Consider the following 22,583-nt stretch of genomic DNA (forward strand, 5'->3'; position numbering starts at 1 on the left):
AGTAGTCGGCACAAAACGTTCGCCGCGGAAATCTCTTCATGAATGCAAAAGCTCACCGCTTCCGAAGATTATCGTGGGACAGAAGAGCAGGCGACGGATGCAGGGCCCAGGGCTGCTTTTCCAAAAAAAGGAGGTGGACAGATGGATGGATTTTTAACACAGGCTGCCCGCCGTCGACACTGACGCTGGTTCGGTCTGGCGTACGAGCTGAGACTGAGATACCAAGAATGCTTGTCGTGGGAGCCCTCGAGCGCAGATAAACCACGTGAGTACAGAAAACGACCCCACCCTCTACCAGAGAACACCACGCGCGCTCGTCGAGCTCAGACGTGCCTAAACACTGCTCCACAGCACGTACGTCGGCCCGAATCGCCGCCCCCAGCCGGGGGTCCCCGAGGCACCGCGAGCGGGACGGCTCGCCCCGAGACCCCGACGACCCCGGCTCCCCAGCTCCGGAGAGACGCTCAGCCGTCGAGCTATGCGTCACTCGGACTCCGCCACTCCGCCGGCGACGTCAGCCGTTAACATGGAAGTAACGGTTGAAGGACACACCGTAACCGCACTCTACCAGGCCTGCAAAACGACACGCGAAACTCGAGATTCGAACAACGTCCGCTCATCGGGCCTGTCTCGGTCGAAGGTCCAAGGCTGAGGTATAACTGCCAGGTGTTCGGTGCGTTGCGGTTGAAAGATGATAGCGGCGGCTAAAGCCTTGGTTCGGTGGCGGCACACATGGTGCTATGAAATTCAGGGCCGCGCCGGGCGTTATATAGCTATAGGAGCGGCTGCCAAGCGCGGTTCATCCATGGAGCGGCGGCAGCTCGTTAAAGGCATCTTGAGAGTAGCGACGGGTGCATTAAATGTTTGCATAAACGACCACTAACCACACGTCACTCCAAGATAACGTTCTCAACTATGCTTACAGTAAGTTAAGTCCCACTGTTAGAAGAGTACGAAAGCGAATAGGAGCTTTAGACCTTTGATTGTAAGAAAAAAAAAACACTTAAAAATTACACTTATGAACTCAGCAACTGTAGCGTTTAAAAGTTACCCACAAAAAGACAATACTAAATCCAGCTTCTCACGATAGCGCATCCTAAGAGAAAATACTGAGCAATCGTAGGGATTGAAATCATGAACTCAGTTTTGTATTCATTTTCATACTTTAAAACAATATAATGCAACACTTTTTGGTACCCTAATAGTATCGAGTATTGAGGATTATTCAGGCAAATTTTAATGAAATTCGACGAAGGTGTTTTTTTTTTAATCGAAGTCAAAGTTGTCACTTTTTTGACGTTTTTGATCTTCGGCCGAATTTGAGGCCATATTGAAAAATATCTATCAAGTGTAAAACTACAAAACTTGCCTAAACTGAATAAAAGTAGCTGGAAAATACTGAAAAAAAGATTCAGTGTGGAGATCTTTACGCATCTTGCCCTGAGGCTGCCCTGAAAAGTGCCTTTTTTGCACCGAATAGCTCCGGAAGCGAAGTTTGGGCTTTTTTATTTAGAAGATTGACGCAGCGAGAAAATGTTTTTTTATTTTTTCGTATAGTACATGTTGCAAAGAGGTCACGAAAAAATACTTATGCGCGGAAATAATTTATTGTGCATGCAGTGAGGCTCCAAACTTGCAACTTTGCGAAGTGGCAAAAACGACGTTCTCCACCTCTTGTGACATACGATTTTTTTCCGAGAAAACTACGAAGTTTCTTGCAAAACTAACGTTCATTCCTTTGTGTGGACACATTTGCCCATCAGATATAAAAATTTCATTGAAAACAAAAAATGGTCATGGGACCTCGATTACCGTTCTTATCTGAACATGCCCATCTATATATATATATATATATATATATATATATATATATATATATATATATATATATATATATGTATATATATATTTCGCATTCATCCACTAATGCAGAACCCGAGAGATTTCATAGTAGTGACTGCGTAAATTTTGACTGCCTAGGGTTCTTTAACATGCATCTAGTGCTTGGTGCACGAGTTACTTTCCTTTCAACTCTCGTAGAAATGTGATTACAGTGGCTGTCAATAGAACTTGTGACCTCACGCCCAACACTGCCCTTGAACTACAGTAGCGGCTTATGTGTGCAGCTTAACCTTGGGGAATTATGGGGCTATTAAAGCTATCAGTGATTCTCACAATAGAAGTGAGACATTATGCACAGGAAAATTATCTTTAGGCAGCAGAGTGTAGCACTTACAGTTCAGCCGCTTTTGCCGAAATATCATTAATATAATGTAGTGTGCTTTGTCAACAAGTTGGTTTATCTTCCAAACAGGCAGACACTGACAGACCGCTGCTGTCACTCTTTTACATGCTCAAACTACATCTCACACAGGCCAATGGATGCCAGGTGCTTCTGTAACTGTGTACTGGAACAATGACTTTTGGCAATATTTTGCCAACTGCCCATTGAGCAGCCCCGGATAGCATGGAAGTGTGTTTGCGATTTGCAACTGGTTGTCGTAGACAGAGAATTAAAGGTATCACACTGAAACTTTCTATCGATGGAGTATTCGGTGTGTGCAGACTAGAGGTGCGTTCAGAAATGAACTGGAGTAATTTTAGAACACCGGAAGAAGTAAAGAAAGCCTTGGGAGCTATGCAAAGGGGGAAGGTAGCTGGGGAGGATCAGGTAACAGCAGATTTTTTGAAAGATGGTGGGCAGATTGTTCTAGAAAAACTGGCCACCCTGTATACGCAATGTCTCATGTCCTCGACCGTATCGGAATCTTGGAAGAATGCTAACATAATCCTAATCCATAAGAAAGGGGACGCCAAAGACTTGAAAAATTATAGACCGATCAACTTACTGTCCGTTGCCTACAATGTATTTACTAAGGTAATCGCAAATAGAATAAGGAACATCTTAGACTTCTGTCAAGCAAAGGACCAGGCAGGATTCCGTAAAGGCTACTCAACAATAGACCATATTCACACTCTCTATCAATCAAGTGATAGAGAAATGTGCAGAATATAACCAACCCTTATATATAGCTTTCGTTGATTACGAGAAAGCGTTTGATTCAGTCGAAACCTCAGCAGTCATGGAGGCATTACGGAATCAGGGTGTAGATGAGCCATATGTAAAAATACTGGAAGATATCTATAGCGGCTCCACAGCCATCGTAGTCCTCCATAAAGAAAGCAACAAAATCCCAATAAAGAAAGGCGTCAGGCAGGGAGATACGATCTCTCCAATGCTATTCACAGCATATTTACAGGAGGTATTCAGAGACCTGGAGGGGGAAGAATTGGGGATAAGAGTAAATGGAGAATACCTTAGTCACTTGCGATTCGCTGATGATATAGCCTTGCTTAGTAACTCGGGACCAATTGCAATGCATGCTCACTGACCTGGAGAGGCAGAGCAGAAGGGTGGGTCTAAAAATTAATCTGCAGAAAACTAAAGTAATGTTTAACAGTCTGGGAAGGGAACAGCAGTTTACGATAGGTAACGAGGCACTGGAAGTGGTAAGGGAATACATCTACTTGGGGCATGTAGTGACCGCAAATCCGGATCACGAGACTGAAATACTCGGAAGAATAAGAATGGGCTGGGGTGCGTTTGGCAGACATTCTCAGATCATGAACAGCAGGTTGCCATTATCCCTCAAGAGAGAAGTGTATAACAGCTGTGTCTTACCAGTACTCGCGTATGGGGCAGAAACCTGGAGGCTTACGAAAAGGGGTCTGCTTAAATTGAGGACGACGCAACAAGCTATGGAAAGAAGAATGATGGGTGTAACGTTAAGGGATAAGAAAAGAGCAGATTGGGTGAGGGAACAAACGCGAGTTAATGACTTCTTAGTTGAAATCAAGAAAAAGAAATGGGGGGGCATGGGCAGGACATGTAATGAGGGAAGATAACCGATGGTCATTAAGGGTTACGAACTGGATTCCAAGGGAAGGGAAGTGTAGCAGGGGGCGGCAGAATGTTAGGTGGGTGGATGAGATTAAGAAGTTTGCAGGGACAACATTGCCACAATTAGTACATGACCGGGGTAGTTGGAGAAGTATGGGAGAGGCCTTTGCCCGGCTGTGGGCGTAACCAGGCTGATTATGATGAATTTTAGAACAAGCTCAACCAATTACTGAAGTTGCCATAATTGCCCACCATGCATCCCTTCAGTGCAAAAGTGTATCTGTGTTTTATAAATAAGTGCTGCAGGTAGGCATGCAGGCGTGTCAGGCTGAAAGTGGGTGTGGGCCATGTTGACTTCCCCTAAGTTAATTAGTATTATCAGGACTGCTCACACACTTATAAATACTAATTAAGGGCATATATAATAGCAAGGCACATATTAGTGGGCCTCAGTGTGGGCACAGTGCATAGGGAGAACTTGGCATCAGTAGCTAAGAATGGAATGGAGCATGTGTGTTAAGAGACAGTGCAACGAGGTGGTGTGATATCTTTTGAGGCTCATAATGTTGAGGGCACTGCAAAAAAGCAGCAAGCCGCCAAGGCGGCATAACGCAAAAACTGGAGAACTGATGAGCTTCTGCCTACGATGGGTACAAAGTATGCACAACATTTGTACCACAATAAACAACAATGCAACAGCCATGGGTGTTTCCGAGTCAAATATGAACTTTCTTTGCAATATTTCATGCATGTTTCTTATGATATGGTGGAAAGCCAAAAAAACATTTTTTTATAGAAGTTGAGTTCTTGTTTCTTTTATTAGATTTACAATTCATTGGAGAACATGCTGCATGAAAATTATGTTTCTGCATTCTCTCTTTGAAATAATATAGCAAAAGTTCTAACCCCACCTGGTTTTTGTAAAACCGAAACAACTGATTTTGCATGTAGCGTAAAGTTGCCCAGATTGTATAGCTTTCCGCGTTTTGCAATAAAGGTTTGAGGGCATTTTCAGCATTTTTCTATCTCAAGGAAACAAATGCTCTCACAAATTGAATGCGGAATGTTTTAAACACAATTACACATTGTAGGCATTTTGCTCATCAAAGGGACAGCGGCTTCCCTTTCTTGGTTGCATTTATATGATGCAGTTTTGTAATTGAAACTGCTAGCCACTGACTGGCCAAGTTCAGTGTGCAAAGGCAAGGGAAACAAAAGTTTCTGAGAATTAATGCAAAAGCCATAGTTTGTCATGGACTCGACAATGAGAATGGTTCACAAATGGCAACGTGGAGGGTGGCTGCAGTATTAGTGGGACAAGCTCTGCACTGAAAGAAAGCAATAATAAATATTGGTGTTCTGTAGAAACTTGTCTTTCCATGAATAAGTGCTTGAATGTTACCATTTGGAAAAGGGGCAGCCAAAGCTGCCTACATCACCCTTCCAATTCTAAAGTTTGTTCTCTGTATCATTTCAACAATGGCAGCAGAAGCACACTTGCTATTCTAAAACAAGTTAGAATAATGCCTGGATTTAACCAGTGGTAGGAATGATGCTACAATTTATCCATTCTGCTACATTCCTTTTAAGCTGCGACATCTATGCTACAAATGAGAAATACTGCTCCCAAGCTGGTCCAAGACAAGTTGTGCCGCACAATTTCGGATCCCATGGTCGAGAGTTGTGGTCAATGCTAGGTGGCGGTTGCCACCACCCTCCATTAAAGTTCAAAGTGAAAAGTGCCATCGCGTCTCTGGCCATTGTTAAAGCTAAATGAGCCAGAGGGTCACTGGGCTAATCCAATCTAGTGCGCACTTGCAGGTGTTCGTATTCGGCCTGAGAAACCCTGTCCCATTTCACGAGTTGTGTGTAGCTTAAGATGAATTTCTGCAGGCCTAGTTGTGCGCACTGGGCCCATTCTGCACTGTTTGCCTGTCCCCCTTTTTTGTTTTGTACCTGCGACATGGCCTTGCTGGGAGAGGTGCTCCTCAACCGATAAAGTGCAAATCAGCCATGGCAGCTGTTGTGGCACGCAGCAAATGTAAGCTTACCTGCTCACGTGTTATTAGTTGTTTTGCTGTGTTGCGTTCACCTGTGCGTGCTCATTACACAGTTGATTTGTAGCTTGGCCATTTTACTAGCTGGACAACTTTAGGTGCAAAATAATATTGCTCAAACAGTGTCCTGCGTACCATGCGACTGTATTGCAGGCCATTTCTTGTGCCTTTGTATGGCTTGCTTTACCGCTGGGGACACATGGTATTTTCTCTTTCTAGCATGTAGGTTTACTCATCAGTGTAGCCGTAACCAGCTGCATACCTGTATTATCTTCCTCAAGAATATTTGCAATGATGTGTGCTGGTGACCATGTTTGATGTGCATGAATAGTGTCCGGCCGTTAAGCATTCAGAATCGTTGACTGCTACAAAATCTTTAGAACTGAGGTTGAACAGCACGAATAAAACAAGGACATGAGGAAACAAATACCACAGGCAGCGCTTATCGGTAGTATTTGTTTCCTCGTGTCCTTGTTTTATTCGTGCTGTTCAACCTCAGTTCTAAATATGAACCAACTAGCCCTCATCAAGATCTTACTACTATAAAATCTGTTCCAAAGCAGTTTTGACCATTCACACCACTGTACATTTAAGAGAACTTGAGTTCGATTAATTTAGAATCAAGCATTCTTATGACATGCACAGTGACTGGATACGAGAGTGCGGTTCATGCTCTCTGTAAAAAATGTCTTTGGCAAAGCTCGTGGTAAAAAGTAGTGATACAAACAAGCAACTAGGCCTAATTCTATGGGCAACCAGCGCTGAAACTACGAGTTCCAACAGCAGTGCCGTAACACACAGCCTAGCGAGCAGTGGAAACAGTTTTCAGCGACACGCTGCAATTTCACTGCATCGATTTCGTTGCTTACCTTGACGGTCATATCTACAGATTCTGAATTGACTAGGAACCGGTGTGCTAGAGTTTATGAGCACATGCACTTCTCCAACGTGCATCGGTATGGCCAGAGCTTGGCTAGGCGCCAGAGCTAAAGGAAATGTTGGCATAGGCATGTCTCTGTCATCGATATTGTGTGTTATCATCCAAAATGTACCATTTTCATGGCCTCCCTATCGGATGGTGTGGGCACATTTCAACTGTACACTCCATTGAGCTGCTGTAGTGCCTCAGCATTAGTTCCCTGTAGGCCTTGTCCTGCGAGTACATATCAGTGGGGGAATAAAGAACATAATATGTTCGCATTGCTGATTATGCAATGGTAAAAAAGCTGCAGCAAACTGCGCCAAGAGCAGGCTTTTACACCATCCTCTGCCAAAACAGCGTGTTAGCGGAAAATTGAGCCGAGCCTGCACCATACCATGTATATGAGTGAAACCTTCCTTCTATGTATGTTTCGCAGCTAGCAAAACTGAAATCAAAACCAATAGCATGCTATCATCATCATCATAGAAGGAAGCAGAGGCCCGTATGGGCCCGTTGGAGTCGTCCGGTTCGTCATTCGCGAATTTTTCTCTAATGGCCGTACTAATGTAATGCCGCTGTACCATCTTGCTGCCACTTTTTTTCAGTGTTCATCAAACCCGCCCATGTGGTACCATGGAGTGTGCCGAATGAGGAGGTCACATTTTATAATTAAAAGAAAGCTTTTTCGATGTTTATGGGTAATAGTGGGGCTTTGCAACAGTTAAGAATGGCATTAGCGAATAAAGCTAAATGTGTTACACCGCGAGAGCCAGCCCTTCTGTAGGTGGTGCCATGTTCGTCGACACAAAACGTTTGCATCAAGCTTTGGTCGCTGTGCTATTTCAATGAAATAGCATCGCCAACACAAGCGCAAAACCCACTTGCGTCATGCGCATGTGCAGTGGCGCTGATGCTTTTTTTTTTTTCCAGCTCCTATTCGAAAACTCTCTAATGTGCATGGCACGACATGAGTATATTGCATGATGTCATGTTCAGTGAAGACGCACATACTCTATTGGTCTTGCAGTGAGCCTTCGTCCACAAGCCGTGTCTGTCACACCGTGTCATCCTGGGTTGCTGAAAACATGTTTGTTGACGATCTGCCTGTGGTGCCTTCTCTGCATTGTATCGACGAACCTGGCTGTAACGCCCTCTATGCATCATGGTGCTGAGGTGCATCAGGTCCTTCCCTGACCACGCTTGCAGGGAAAGCCTCTCGCAAACCCATCTCCACAACATATTCACTGTATCAGTTAAAATTTGCATGGTGTATGGTAAGCACACGTGCCTTGGTCCCTGCGCCAAAAGTGCTTGCTGCTGCACCAGGCCCTGTGCTGAAAGGTGAAATGGCTGTTCCACCACTGTATAGTTCATAAAGCAAAATTGGAATGTGCAGAATATCAAACCTGTACAAGAAGCAGTTCTTCCTTACAGTGTGGACACTAAAGAGAAAAATTTTTTCAGATGCACTAGTAAATTACCTACCTAAATAACAAGAGAGCCCCTCTTACTGTAAAAAGAAACTTGTTAAGATAGAAACGACGCAGAGACAAAAAACTGGTAGCGACCCCACCTTGGGGAAGTTTCTGCCCCAGCTTGCCATGACATCTTACTGTAGGCATAGAGAAAGAAATTCTGTAGGTTTTGATGCTGGCTGCTCGAGCCTAGATAACTGCTTATCAGTGAAGTCGTACTACATTCCATCCTAGAAGTGTATAGCAAACTTGAGAACTTTTACCACTCCACAATGGCCCTAATACAAAAAAGCACTTTTGAAATCCGTAATGTCGCACTGCACTGATGTTGCAGCAAAAAAAATTAAGGGGAACTGCAGCTTTGATTTGCTCTTTTAATAATTCTCTTACTACTGCAAAATTGAAGACAATGTTTAGTTTTGAAATAATATTTTATCATGCTAAACTGATTTAGTATTTCACTATATAGTGTCTCTTCAATGTTCCTCAACTTGCGTGGTTTTGTGCATTACCGTCGGTAGCATGTCTGAGCATGTCGTTACTGTAAGGTCACCAGTGTAGTCGTGATGTGCTACAGTGAATCCTAGTTTTAATGAGGAATTGATTATGTAAATATGGAGAACACGAAACTATAAAAAATAGTTTCCTGAACTTGGTCTTAAACCTTGATTCTTAAAGGGATGTACTGAATATCTTTATTTCTTAGCCAAGCAGTTTCTACGGAATATAATGCGGAAGGTATTTGAAAATGTGGCCTAATTTACTTGAGCAATGCCAGTCATAGTTCACTATTAGAGCAGAATACAGTCAAACATTGTTATAAGAAACATGTATTTCTAGATTTAATGATCATAACAAATATTAGATGTAAAAAAGGCATTTTCAAGTTACAAAGAGGTGCGACAGATTGCCTGATAAGAATTTTATATCTTCACTCATACTGTGGTCTCCAATCCATTATTGTTTATGCCAAGCAACAAAGTCAAGAAAATAATCGCAGAAGTCTTATAAGCAAACCCACAGGTGTGTTTATCACTACAGATGCTAATTCTTTAGTCCATAGTGCAATAAATGTACTGACTCAATTGTCTTACTGAACTTCATTTATCTTGAGCTTGTAGAACTTTTCCCATCTACTGGTTTCTCGCTTATGCAGTTACTGCGCAACAGGTACAACAGGATGGACAAGGACAAGTGCTGTTCATGCCTGTCCTCTCGTCCACCTTTCCTTTTGCACTTCAGGTGAAAAACTTAATTCTGGGGTTTTACATGCCAAAACCACAATCTGATTATGAAGTATGCATTGTGCAAAGGTCCAAATTAATTTTAACCACCTAGAGTTCTTTAACATGCACCCATGAGTGTTTTTGCATTTTGCCGCCATCGAAATGCAGCTGTCATGGCCATAATTTGTCCCTACGAGTTCATCATGGCTAGTACACTTCAGGTTTACTAGTGATGAAACACTGACTTGCCCACTCTCAAGCCTTACTGTAGTTCCATGGAATGTGAATTCGAAACTACAATCTTTCTAATGAATAGCTACCTAACCTCTTGTTTGTTGTTAATATTGCTTAAGTGCTAGCATGATCGTACTAGCTGCTGTTGCAGCGGCATCCCGATATTCCCACTCTCAAGTGACTATGTCCGTCGTATATGTTAACCAATGTCAGCATACACAACAAACTTAATATGGTGCTTCCTGTTGAACTGTTTATTGATGCTGTCCAGTGGATTCATAATTTTGCATGACTGATTTTTTTCTAGCACACAAAACAAATTTGCACATCCGCAACCTTCCTTATGTGCTATTAATGAATTTGATATGATAGCTTTTCAAGCTGACTGGATAGGTATAGGCTTTTGTTTGCTCTAACAGCATTTAAGAACTTATAAAATGCATTTGCAGAGTTCATCTGTTCGTGCTCACCATTTTGCCATTATTGTCATACCACCATTGTTGTTGTGCAGCCATTGTCAAGCCACCATCTCATTCCGAGCTTTACCCTCACTACATGGTGAACAAAAACTTTGTCCCCCACTGCCACCCCTGTACATCGAACTGCTGCCCCTGTGGCAATGCATAGCTGGGAGCTAGGTGCGCTGTGTACTAAGCTTCCGCACAACATTCAGCTGCACTGCAAAGCAGTTCTTGAGAAGATGGTAGTGTCTGCGGTGAGAACTTACTGTGGTTCCAGTAACCGAGTTCTGAGCTAGAGAAATCGGTGAAGTCTGCCGATTTTCTTTTTAAAAATTCTACACCTTTCTCTTGTCATTTGCATCTCCTCCTGTGTCACATTTGGTGACTTATTTTCACATTATCTTGAGAGGAGGCTCACTCGGCAACTAACGTTTTTTTTATATATACATACAGTAGCCCATTAGGGCTCTGGCAGGAGTGGGTGTACATGCGAGTAAAACTAATTACTAGTGGTTAACTTTACATTTTCAGGTATGCTGTTTTTTTTCTTCTTTCTTGCAAGTCACTTGAGTTTGTCTAGAGGCTTGTTTTAACCATTGGAAGAAAGTGAGGTGGCAGTTGAAATTGCCTTTGAAGTGAAAGAATTACCCGTTTCTTTATTATTTGACAAATGTTTAGTGACAACCATTTCTATTGCTATAAACAACAAGCTAAGAAGGCACATTCATGGTGAAAATTCAGTGTGGTTTAGAGGTGAAAGGGACATGTTGACATGAGTGGTGACTGAGAGTGTATTTGAGAAAACTTAAATATTGAATGATCAATAAATATGTGTTTGACTATGATTCATCATCATCATCACCAGGACGACTGCCTCTTCCAGTGTCTTGCACAAGTTGATTCCAACTTGCGCCTGCAGATTTCCTAATTTCATCACTCCAGCTAATTTTCCACCATCCTCGACTACACTTCCCTTCCCTTGGCACCCATTCTGTAACTCTGATGGTCCTTCACCATTTATCTGACCTATGCATTGCATGGCCTGCCCAGCTTCATTTTTTATCCTAGTGTCAACTAGAAACTAAAACAGTAAAAAAAAAACATTGGCATGTTTGCTGGAGGGTGAAGTGTTAACAGCAGTAGCAAGGTTCAGCGTTGTGCTTGAACTACTCGTAGAGTGCACCAATTATGGGTGCGACGTCTTGATGTCGCACAGCACGCAACTGCTGCTGGGCAGAAGAGACAGCTACCGAACGTCTTACAATGCTAGCGTGATAAGTACTGCCATTGCAAGTATCCCACCTCGATGGTGCACGAGATGAGATTGAAATTTATTATCATGTGTTGTACATGAAGGATGGTGGCAGTAAAAGCTGCACAAAAGTAGCTTGACTAGCTCCCACTACCTACAAAAGGGCCGCAAAGCAGTGACATCTTATAGTAAACATAAGATATCAAACATGAGATAAGATAATTATTAGAACAACGGTAATTCAGAATTAGTGCAAAACAATGTTTAACAGCATACAAAACTTATTGCTCAAGCATTTAAAAAAAGAAGGTAAAATATACACGCATGTTGAAAAGACAGAATTGCATTACTCTTATACAACTGGATAAATCATGAATGAATGGCTGCTATAAATTAGCACTAAGATTATAAAAACAATGCTATAAAATCTGTTGGTCATATTTTCTATGTTCACATCAATGACAATAATATAATTTAATATCTTTGGAATAACCTTGCATAGCATCTGGCCGCCATACTTAGTGTGTGATTGAGGCACTAACCAGCTATTATGCTGGCGTCATATTTATTTCCAGAGTGCTTCAGGTTGGCCAGTTCAGAAATCATTGTTCTTTGTTTAAGTTCCTTTTTTGTCGCCTTACAAATGTTGTAACTGTAAAAATTCTGCATACCTATTAACTTATATTTTTCTTGTATATAACTAACAGAATGATTAGACCCTTTTTTTAGCAACAATTTTAAGAAATCTATTTTGAAGTCTTGCAAGTTTGTCAATGTTTGTTTGCGTTGTGTGACTCCATACCAGAAAACAGTAGTGAGCATAGGATAGAAGCAATGAATGGTAGACAGTAAGTATTGTTTTCAACTGAAGTAAATAATGGTTGCGATAAATTGTACCAAGTATATGTGCCATTTTTGTTACCTCTTGCTCTATTTGTTATTAAAGAGAAAATGAGACATCCAACCAGATGTAGTTAATTGCTACAAAGGAAACCCATATGAATTCCTCGAAATAAAAGCCTCCTAGTTGACGAAAAATTCGTCCTGGTTCAGGACTCGAACCCGGGACCACCACCTTTCCGGGGCAGCTGCTCTACCACCTGAGCTAACCAGGCGGCTAGCAGATGGCAGGGCGAAGGTCCTCGGTTCAAGTCCCGGACCAGGACGAATTTTTTTTTCTTCAACTGCGAGGCTTTTCTTTAGAGGAACCCGTATGGGTTTCCTTTGTAGCAATTAGCTACGTCTGGCTGGATGTCTCATTTTCTGTTTATTAATTCTCTTCACCTTGTGGGTGTCCGTGTAACTATTTCATCAAACTCCTGCTCTACTTTGTGTGTCCCATAACATGTTAATTGAAAATATGACACCTAAAGTTTGTGGGGTTCTCACCCGTGCTCTTGGAACAAAGGAATGACAGCCCAGTAGTGCAAACAATCACAAGTGCATTTATTGCACCTTTCATAGACTAATGCCTGCTTGCCAAGTTACTATCCACAAAACATGCCGATGGGCGTGCGACAAATCGCGAAAGTCCGACTCACCGCAACCGGATAACGAGCGAATATGTTTGCCCCATGCTGGGCACCAACGCCTGGTCGTTCGCGCGTATGGTCACGCGCACGGTGGCGCGTTTGAACGGTCGTGTTCGTCCATTCCGGGGTAGGCCTCGCGAGACGGTCTCGCAGAAGCATGGATCGGCGCACGCGCAGAACGTCCGCGCCGCTTGCCGATCCCGAGCCGAAGAGGAAGAGCCTTCTCTTTTCTGCGCCCAAGTAACCCCGCCGTTAGGTGGCGTTAGCAGAGCAACACTCGCTCTATCTCTCGTACTACCCTGCAAGCATACCGACCGCCGCAGTGGCGAAGCCGGATCACAGGAAACTGGAGCTATGCAGCAAAACGACATCTCAGGGGACGCTTGAGAGTCGCGCATCCCCACAAGTTTTAATGTGATCGACAATTTGGATGTTATTATTGAAATATAGAGAAGTTGCACGCACCTACCCCCTTGCCTTTTGCTCAAAAATAACTGCCTTGGTTTTTTCTGCATTAATTACTAGCCTATTGGAGCAAGCCCAGTCGCCTAACTTCTGTAATACATGATTTCCTCTTTGAATTAACTGGTGAATGTCTTCATGTGCAAAAAGTACATTTGTATCATCAGTATAAACGATAAATTTTGCTGAAAAATATATGTTTACAATATCATTTATGTTAAATGGAAAAGAAGATGGCCTAATACACTCCCCTGAGGAACACTGAGAGAGTTTGATTTAATTGCTGAAGTAAAATTATCTATACATGTTGTTTCCTTTCACTTAGATATGACCTAAAAATATCTAAGGCGACACTGTTTAACCAAATAAGTCTAGTTTTTGTAAAAGCAAATTTCTATTCAGAGAATCCAAAGCTTTACTGAAATTAACAAAGACACCAAGACTAATTGTTTACGTTATATGCAATTTAGAATAAACTCTTTCTGGTCAAGTAATGCAAGTTCAGTAGATCGATCTTTTCTAAAGCCGTATTATGCATCACCTAATAGGTTATGTTTATTAATGAATTCCGCTAACTGCGAATGAAGAATTCTTTCTGCTATTTTAGAAAATGCTGGCAAAATCTATATTGGCCTGTAGTTTGCTAAATTAGTTTCATCTCCCTTTTTGTACAACATGCGCACTTTAGCTGTCTGTAATATTAAGGGAAAAGTTCCTGTTGACAGACAAAGCTCAATTAGATCAAAAAGAGGTTGTGTGATTATGTCAGCAACATACTTAATTGGTTTAATTTGAAAATCAAAATCACAGCGGGTACTATTTTTAAGCTGCATGATCGTCTTATAAATCTCTTTTTCAGAAGTAGGCCTTAAAAACATAGTACTTGGACATTTGTGCTTGATGTAAGACGTTGCATCATTAGATGTTCTAAAAAAATTAAGTTCATAGATAATCATTAAACATATTAGATAACTGGCTGCCACTAATAACACTGCCATTAATTGGAAGTTCTGTAATTATGCTATTTGAGTTGGGTTTTCCTCGCACTTTATTATTTTTCCATGTAGAAGCAGAATTATCAGATTACTGCATAAAAATGTTATCAAAGCAGTTTTGCCTAGCCTTTTGGATGTCTTTATTTAGGTGATTGCGAAATTTTTTGAAGGTACCAAATAGTTATGGGTTGCAAGAAGCTAAAGATATATTGTGCATTACATTCTTTTGGTTAATTTTGTGCAACATGTCTCGTGATCCATGGCTTAATTCCTAATTTTTTTAGATGGGCAGTGGGTAATTTGAGGAAAATTATGATCATACATTTGTTTGAACTTTCCAATAAATGTTTTGACTGTAATGTTTACATTGTCTTCTGTTAGAATGTCATTCCATGAAAACTGAATTCGTCCTTGACAAGAATTCTCACGTTTAGGGGATGTCATAGAACGCACTGATATTGAGTCTTTTTTTGTTGTTGTTGTTACTTAGTAACCAGAAATATAGGTAGATGATCAGTAATATTACATGAAATGGTTCCTGCTCTAACATCCTCAGAGTTAACATTTGTGAGAAACATCAATTAGTGTAGATAAATTCACAGTAACTCTTGTTGGCATATTAATTGTTGAGTAGTCCCAAAGCTATCAAACACATCATCTCATGTTTAGACGTTTTAATAAATAGCATGTCAATATTAATATCATTGCCACATCCAATTACATATCCATTCATCACTGAATGGTGAAAAAAATTTTCTAAATAAGTCATAAATTCTGAAATATTCCCCGAGGGGAGGGGGGGCATTAAACGGCTGAAATGACGTAATTGTTTAGGACATCTGTCAGCATCTTGCAATCGGGTTCTGAAGAGCAAAATTATGTTAGGAGTTCACAGTGTACAGTTCCTTTTACAAGCAAGCAAACACCGCCACCTTGACTGTAGGAACGATTTACACAGTTAACATTATAACCAGGCAGAGAAAATGGATTGTCATCATTCGTGTACCATGGTTTGGTTAAGATGATTATGTTGAACTGAAAATCAAGCTGTGAAAATAAGGCACCTAGAGGCAAATAATCGTTTCTTGGGGATTAGCAATTTCAGTGAAAAAATTTTATGCCAGGCAGATATCCATCTCTAGTATGTTTACGCAATTCTGCTGGTAAAACAAACATGGTTCAAGGAAGAAAGATGGGTATAAACGTGACAGGAACCTCAAGCTCTGCTTGGTAAATCTTCCTTACCCTTCATGACATTGACAGGAGAACCAACCTTGCGTCTCAGCAGAACTTCACCTTTTGCAGACCATACAAACAGATGTCATACTCTCGTGCCCATTGGTTTGCCTCCCAGAACAGGGTTTAAATTTGCATGGTCAAGATCTGAATCGTCGCATCGGATTTGGCACCCCTAAGCTTCTTACGGCCATGTAGCCAGGTGTCCCGAACTGATTGATGGGAAATCATCAGCGTTAGTCAAAGCCCAGTGAAGTATAAGATAATGTTAGCTCAGCAGGAACGCTGGCGTGCTTATAGCGCTCATGCCAGCAGTGAAAGGGAGGACACTACCCTTGCTCCACCACTGAGCCAAGTGAGCATAGCGTCGGTGGTTCATCCTCTTCACTTTGTAGTTCTTGCAGCTAAGCATATTCCACATCTCTCGATGCTCCCTTATCCGCATGCGATGCGCATGCACTGTCAGTGGGACAGCATTACAATGGCGCAGGTGCCAGAAGCACTAATGCGTCTGCAGAGAGAGAGAGGAAATGATAAGTGAAAGGTAAGAAGGTTAACCAGGACTGAGCCCGGTTGGCTACCCTACACTGGGGAAAGGGAAAAGGGGACGGAAAGATTAAAAGAAGAAGAGAAAGTCCACTGGGGATATCGCTCAGTCACTCATTCCGGATCACAGATGCTGACTCAATCCTGTAGCTTTCAAATATCACAGCAGTGCTTTTGTGGCCTTTTGTAGCTGCGATATGCAAGGCCATGGTCCCAAGATCTTGTTCAAGGTGAACGGTTTTCTATCTAACTGGTAATGCGTCTGCATAAATGCCATCACAAAAGCTGCAGCATCACTCATAATAATCATCATCAGCAGCATCAGCCTGTTTTATGTCCACTGCAGCACGAAGGCCTCTCCCTGCGATCTCCAATTACCCCTGTTCTGTGCCAACTGATTCCAACTAGCACTTGCGAGTTTCCTACTTTCGTCGCACCATCTAGTCTTCTGTCCGGACAGGCCGCCATTGGAATATGAACCTGGCTACATTTAACGCTAGAACATTATCTAGTGAGGTGAGTCTAGCAGTGCTATTAGAGGAATTAGAGGGCAGTAAATGGGATATAATAGGGCTCAGTGAAGTTAGGAGGCCCAAAGAAGCATATACAGTGCTACAAAGCGGGCACATGCTGTGCTACCGGGGCTTAGCAAAGAGATGAGAACTAGGAGTCGGATTGCTGATTAATAAGAATATAGCTGGTAACATACAGGAATTCTGTAGCATTAACGAGAGGGTGGCAGGTCTTGTTGTGAAACTTAACAAGAGGTACAAAATGAAGGTTGTACAGGTCTACGCCCCTACATCCAGTCATGACGACCAGAAAGTCGAAAGCTTCTGTGAAGACGTGGCATCGGCGATGGGTAGAGTGAAAACAAAATACACTACACTGATGGGCGACTTCAATGCCAAGATAGGCAAGAAGCAGGCTGGAGACAAGGCAGTCGGGGAATATGGCATAGGCACTAGGAATAGCAGGGGAGAGTTATTAGTAAAGTTTGCAGAACAGAACAATATGCGGATAACGAATACCTTCTTCCGCAAGCGGGATAGCCGAAAATCGACGTGGAGGAGCCCGAACGACGAGACTAGAAATGAAATAGACTTCATACTCTGCACTAACCCTGGCATCATACAAGATGTGGTCGTGCTCATAAAGGTGCGCTGCAGTGACCATAGGATGGTAAGAACTCGAATTAGCCTAGACTTGAGGAGGGAACGGAAGAAACTGGTACGTAAGAAGCCGATCAATGAGTTAGCGGTAAGAGGGAAAATAGAGGAATTCCAGATCAAGCTACAGAACAGGTATTCTGCTTTAACTCTGGAAGAGGACCTTAGTGTTGAACAGGGTGTCTACCAACCGCGAAAACCGGCAATTCTCAGGGATTTTGAGTAGTCTGGAAAAACTCAGGGAAAACTCGGGGAATTTGAGCCTCTATCAGGGAAAATTAGCTGCAATTTTATTGAAAGGGTTGAAAGTCACAGTAATACTGGCTAGAGTACAGACAGGAATCGTAATGAATCATCTTTGATGCCCTGTCGTCGGCTGGAGGAGTTGCCAGTGTAGTCAACGACTGACTTCCCGGATTCCCGATAATTCGGACGGCTTCACGGCACCGCCACCACGTACCCCATAGAGTCAATGTATCAGAACGTCTGAAATTTTCGGATGCAAGAACTCTTTGCCATCCGATTTTTACTGCTGTCCAGAGGGCCCGTGTGATGGCAGAGGGGCTTGGCCTCTCTGTACCACCGACGTGGAAGCGGCCCACATCAGTTCCATGCTGATCCATCAGGGCCTAAAGTTCTTCATACCATACCAGTGCCATTTGATTACCTCGCCGCCTCGAACCGCCGCTCTCGCACACACATCCGCTGGCAGCCGTAGCCACTACTGCGGCAACGTTTGGCCTCGCTGCTGTCAGCAATGGAACGGACTCTGTGGTCCTCGCGATTGGTTGGCTTAGACGCTAGGAAAGCACAGTGTGTTGCAAAATTCCAGTTCCCGAAAGTCATCTTCGCCTCGATACTGAAATGTTACTTGGTGAAGCATACGCAAAAGTATTGCAGTGAAGCATAACAAGCGTGGTAAGGGCGTATTGCCACGGGACACAGTATGTATTCCTTAATTATACATGTGTGCACCCGGTATTTCCTGTCACATTACGAGCACCGATATGCCTAATACGTGTATCTACAGGCATTCAGAGCATTTTCGAATGTGCCTGTGGTGGTTTGAACCCCTAAGGGCAGTAAATGACATGCATTTATTTTTTCCCACTCGCCAATTTTTCGGACGTTTTCGCGGCCCCTAGGGAGTTCGAAAAATCGGACGTGGACTATGCAAGTGACAAAAAAGATGCTTCAAATTGTCCGTGGGGCGAACGAGTGGCGGATGGAGGACAAGAACTGAAAGGACCTACGCACTGAGGAATGAACAGGAAAGGAAGCGTGCTGCCACCCTTTTGAAGGAGCTTGAGCTGAAAAAACAAAGTGTTGGCTGATTCCGAGATGCAGGTGTTCCTCATCCAAACCAAGATAAACTTTTTACAGCAGTGAAACACAGCATTAAGGCGTCATGCCCGGGCTGCGAGTATGTCAGGACAGTTGAGGTTGACTTATTTTATTTATTTATTTAGTTGAAATCAAGAAAAAGAAATGGGCATGGGCAGGACATGTAATGAGGAGGGAAGATAAACGATGGTCATTAAGAGTTACGGACTGGATTCCAAGGGAAGGGAAGCGTAGCAGGGGGCGGAAGAAAGTTAGGTGGGCGGATGAGATTAAGAAGTTCGCAGGGATGACATGGCCACAATTAGTACATGACCGGGGTAGTTGGAGAAGTATGGGAGAGGCCTTTGCCCTGCAGTGGGCGTAACCAGGCTGATGATGATGATGATCTAGTCTTCTGCAGTCCTAGACTGCATTTCCCTTCTCTTGGTACCCATTCTGTAACCCTAATGGTCCAACGGTTATCTAACCGGCGCATTACATGACCTGCGCAGCTCCATTTTCTTAACGTCAATTAGAATATTGGCTATACCCGTTTTCTTTCTGATCCAAACCGCTCTCTTTCTGTCTCTTAACGTTATGCCTAGCAATTTTCTTTCCATCACTCTTTGTGCAGTCCTTAATTTGTTCTCAATCTTCTTTGTCGATCTCCAAGTCTCTGCCCTATATGTCAGCACTGGTAAAATGCACCGATTGTACACCTTCGTTTTCAATGATAATGGTAAGCTTCCAGCAAGGAGCTGATAATGTCTACCGTATGCGATCCAACCCAAAATTATTATTCTATGAATTTCCTTCTCATGATCAGGGTTCCCTGTGATTGACCTAGGTAAACACTCCTTCATAGACTCTAGAGGCTGACTGGCGATCTTGAACTCTGATTCCCTAGCCCGGCTATTCATCATTATCTTTGTCTTCTGCATATTGTAATCTGCGACCCCACTCTCACACTCTCTCTGTTAAAGTCCTCAATCATTTGTTCTAATTCGTCTACACTGTTGCTGGATAGAACAATGTCATCTGCAAACCGCAGGTTGCCGAGATATTCGCCATCAATCTTTACTCCTAAGCCTTCCCAGTTTAATAGCTTGAATACTTCTTCCAAGCACGCAGTGAATAGCATTCGAGAAATTGTGTCTTCCTGTCTGACCCCTTTCTTTATAGGTGTCGTTCTGCTTTTCTTGTGTAGAACTAAGGCAGCTGTGAAACCTTCGTAGATATTTTCCAAGGCATTTACGTAAGCGGTCTATACTCCTTGATTACGTAATGCCTCTATGACTGAAGGTATTTCTACTGAAACAATTGCCTTTTCATAATCTATGAAAACCATATAGAGAGGCTATTATACTCTGCGGATTTTCTGATGACCTGATTAATGACATGGATGTGTCATTAGCCAGCCTGTTACCTTGGTTGACTAAAATCCATTGTTGCCCTTATTCTATTGGAAATTATTTTGGTAAATATTTTATATAATACTAGGAGTAAGCTAATGGACCAATATTTTTTTTTTTTCAATTCTTTAACATCTCCCTTTTTGTGGATTAGTGCAATGTTCGCATTCTTACAGTTTTCTGGGACCCTTGCAGTTGATAGACACTTCGTATAAACAGCCGCCAGTTTTTCAAGCATTATGTCTCCTCCATCTTTGATTAAATCTACTGTTATTCCATCTTCTCCTGCTGCTCTTCCTCGTTTCATGTCTTGCAAGGCCCTTCTGACCTCATCGCTAGCTATAGGAGGAGTTTCTGTATACTGTTCATTATTGTTTTGAATAGAGCGCTCCCGAGTCGTCTGGGTACTGTAAAGGTCAGTATAGAATTGTTCCGCTTCTTTTACTATATCTTCGAGATTGCTGATATTACCCTGCTTATCTTTCAGTGCTTACATCTTGGTTTGTCCTATGCCAAGTATCTTTCTCACCGATTTCAGGCTGCGTCCATTTTTTACGGCTTCTTCAGTCTTTCTCACGTTATAGTTTCGAATATCACTTATTTCCACCTTGTTGATCAGTTTTGATAGTTCCGCGAATTCTATCTTATCTCTCGAGTTGGACACTTTTATTCTTCGTCATTCCTTTATTAGGTCCTTTGTTACTTGGGAGAGCTTGCCTACTGATTGCCTTGGTACCTTGCCTCCCACTTCAATTGCTGCCTCTGAAGCCAGCCTAGTTAGGGTTTCATTCATTGCCTCTGTGTCATCTGCATCTCTCTGTTCTAAGGCTGCATACTTGCAAGTACCAGCCTGATTTCGTCTGCTTTTACCCTTACTACCTCTAGGTTGACCTGTTTCTTCTTGAACAATTTTACTCTTTCTGTCTTCAAATTGAGGTGAATTCTAGCCCTCACTGATGTATGATCAGTGCACTTTGCCCTACTTAACACTTCTACATCCTGCACTATTCTGGGATCAGCAAAAAGCATGAAATCAATTTCGTTTCTTGTTTCACCATTAGGGCTTTTCCAGGGTCCACTTTCTGTTGCTACACTTCCTGAAAAAGGTGTTCATTATTCGAAGCTTATTCCTTTCTGCGAATTCTACCAGCATCTCTCCTCTAGCATTCCTAGAACCAACGCTGTAGTTGCCAATTGCATGTTCACCAGCCTGCTTTTGCCCTGTTTTTTCATTGAAGTCGCCGATTACCACAGCATGCCGAGTATGCACTTTTCTCATGACTAATACATCTTCAAGAACTGATCTACTTCACCATCATCGCGACTGGGTGTTGGAGCGTAGGCTTGTACTACCTTCAATCTATACCTCTTATTAAGTTTGATTATGACTACAGCTACCCTCTCATTAATGCTGTAGAATTTGTCAATGTTGCCCGCTATGTCCGTATGGATTAGGAATCCTACCCTGTATTACTTCTAATCTGCGAGACCTCTATAGCAGAGGACATGTCCATTATTCAACAGTGTATGAGCCTCACCTGTTCTTCTAATCTCACTAAGGCTGATGATATCCCAAACAATGTCTGATAGTTCCCTAAAGAGTCCTGCTAAGCTAGACTCACTCGACAGTGTTCGGCAATTAAAGGTTGACAGGGTCAGTTTCTATTGGCAGCTTAGTATCCTCTGCTGCGTTGCAGGTCTGACCGCCACCTTGGTCAGGTGCTCCGCAGCTGCTGGGGACTGATGGCCATAGGTTAATTGAGTGAGCCATTTGGGAGGGTGTGGCCAAATGCTGCGCCAGGGAGGCCAATTCCTGTTCTGGTGAGGGAATGTCCCTGTTGAAGGTTAGTGGGCCTTCCTAATTTGGTTGTACCTGGATTAGTATAGCCCCACTCGTGCTCGACATCTTTTGCCGGTGTCATAATGCGAAGCAGCTATGCAATAGCGGGTAGGGTATCATGTGTCGCAAGTCTTGCGCCGTTTTTTGTGGCATCAGTTTCAGGAAACAATCACAGGTGCACACCCCTAATCTTCTTTAAATAAGGAAACTCACTGATGACTATAGTTATGGTCATCTTTCCGGAGACGGCATTCCCAAGTGGTGAAGTACAGACATTTTTTTCTACCTCCTCTTTCTTACCCAGCCTTTAGCATCACTTAAATTCTTTTGTCTCAGCACTCATTTATGGATAACCATGGTGTGAGCCATGATTTATCAGCCAATCATTTTAGCGAGTGCTCAAGAAACCAAGTACGGTATTCTTCAGGCACAGTATTTGCTATAGCATCAGCATCAGTAGCAGAATCCTCGGCTGGCAATATGTAGTTTTGAGGTTTGAATGCTTTTGGGGCACCACAGCTTTTTACTTTACTCCTTTAT

General features: G+C 42.7%; 1 protein-coding gene across 1 annotated transcript in view; it reads left to right on the forward strand.

Moving 5' to 3' along the window:
• LOC142559776 (V-type proton ATPase 21 kDa proteolipid subunit c''-like) overlaps positions 1 to 11,121 on the forward strand; it is a 74,753-nt gene extending 63,632 nt beyond the window's left edge. The window contains exon 7 of the mRNA XM_075671421.1: positions 7,908 to 11,121. The gene's annotated coding sequence lies outside the window, so the exon portion shown is untranslated. The remainder of the gene's footprint in view (positions 1 to 7,907) is intronic.
• The last annotated feature ends 11,462 nt before the right edge of the window (positions 11,122 to 22,583 follow it).

This window comes from Dermacentor variabilis, chromosome 10 (genome assembly GCF_050947875.1).
Source record: "Dermacentor variabilis isolate Ectoservices chromosome 10, ASM5094787v1, whole genome shotgun sequence".
Classification (NCBI taxonomy): domain Eukaryota; kingdom Metazoa; phylum Arthropoda; class Arachnida; order Ixodida; family Ixodidae; genus Dermacentor; species Dermacentor variabilis.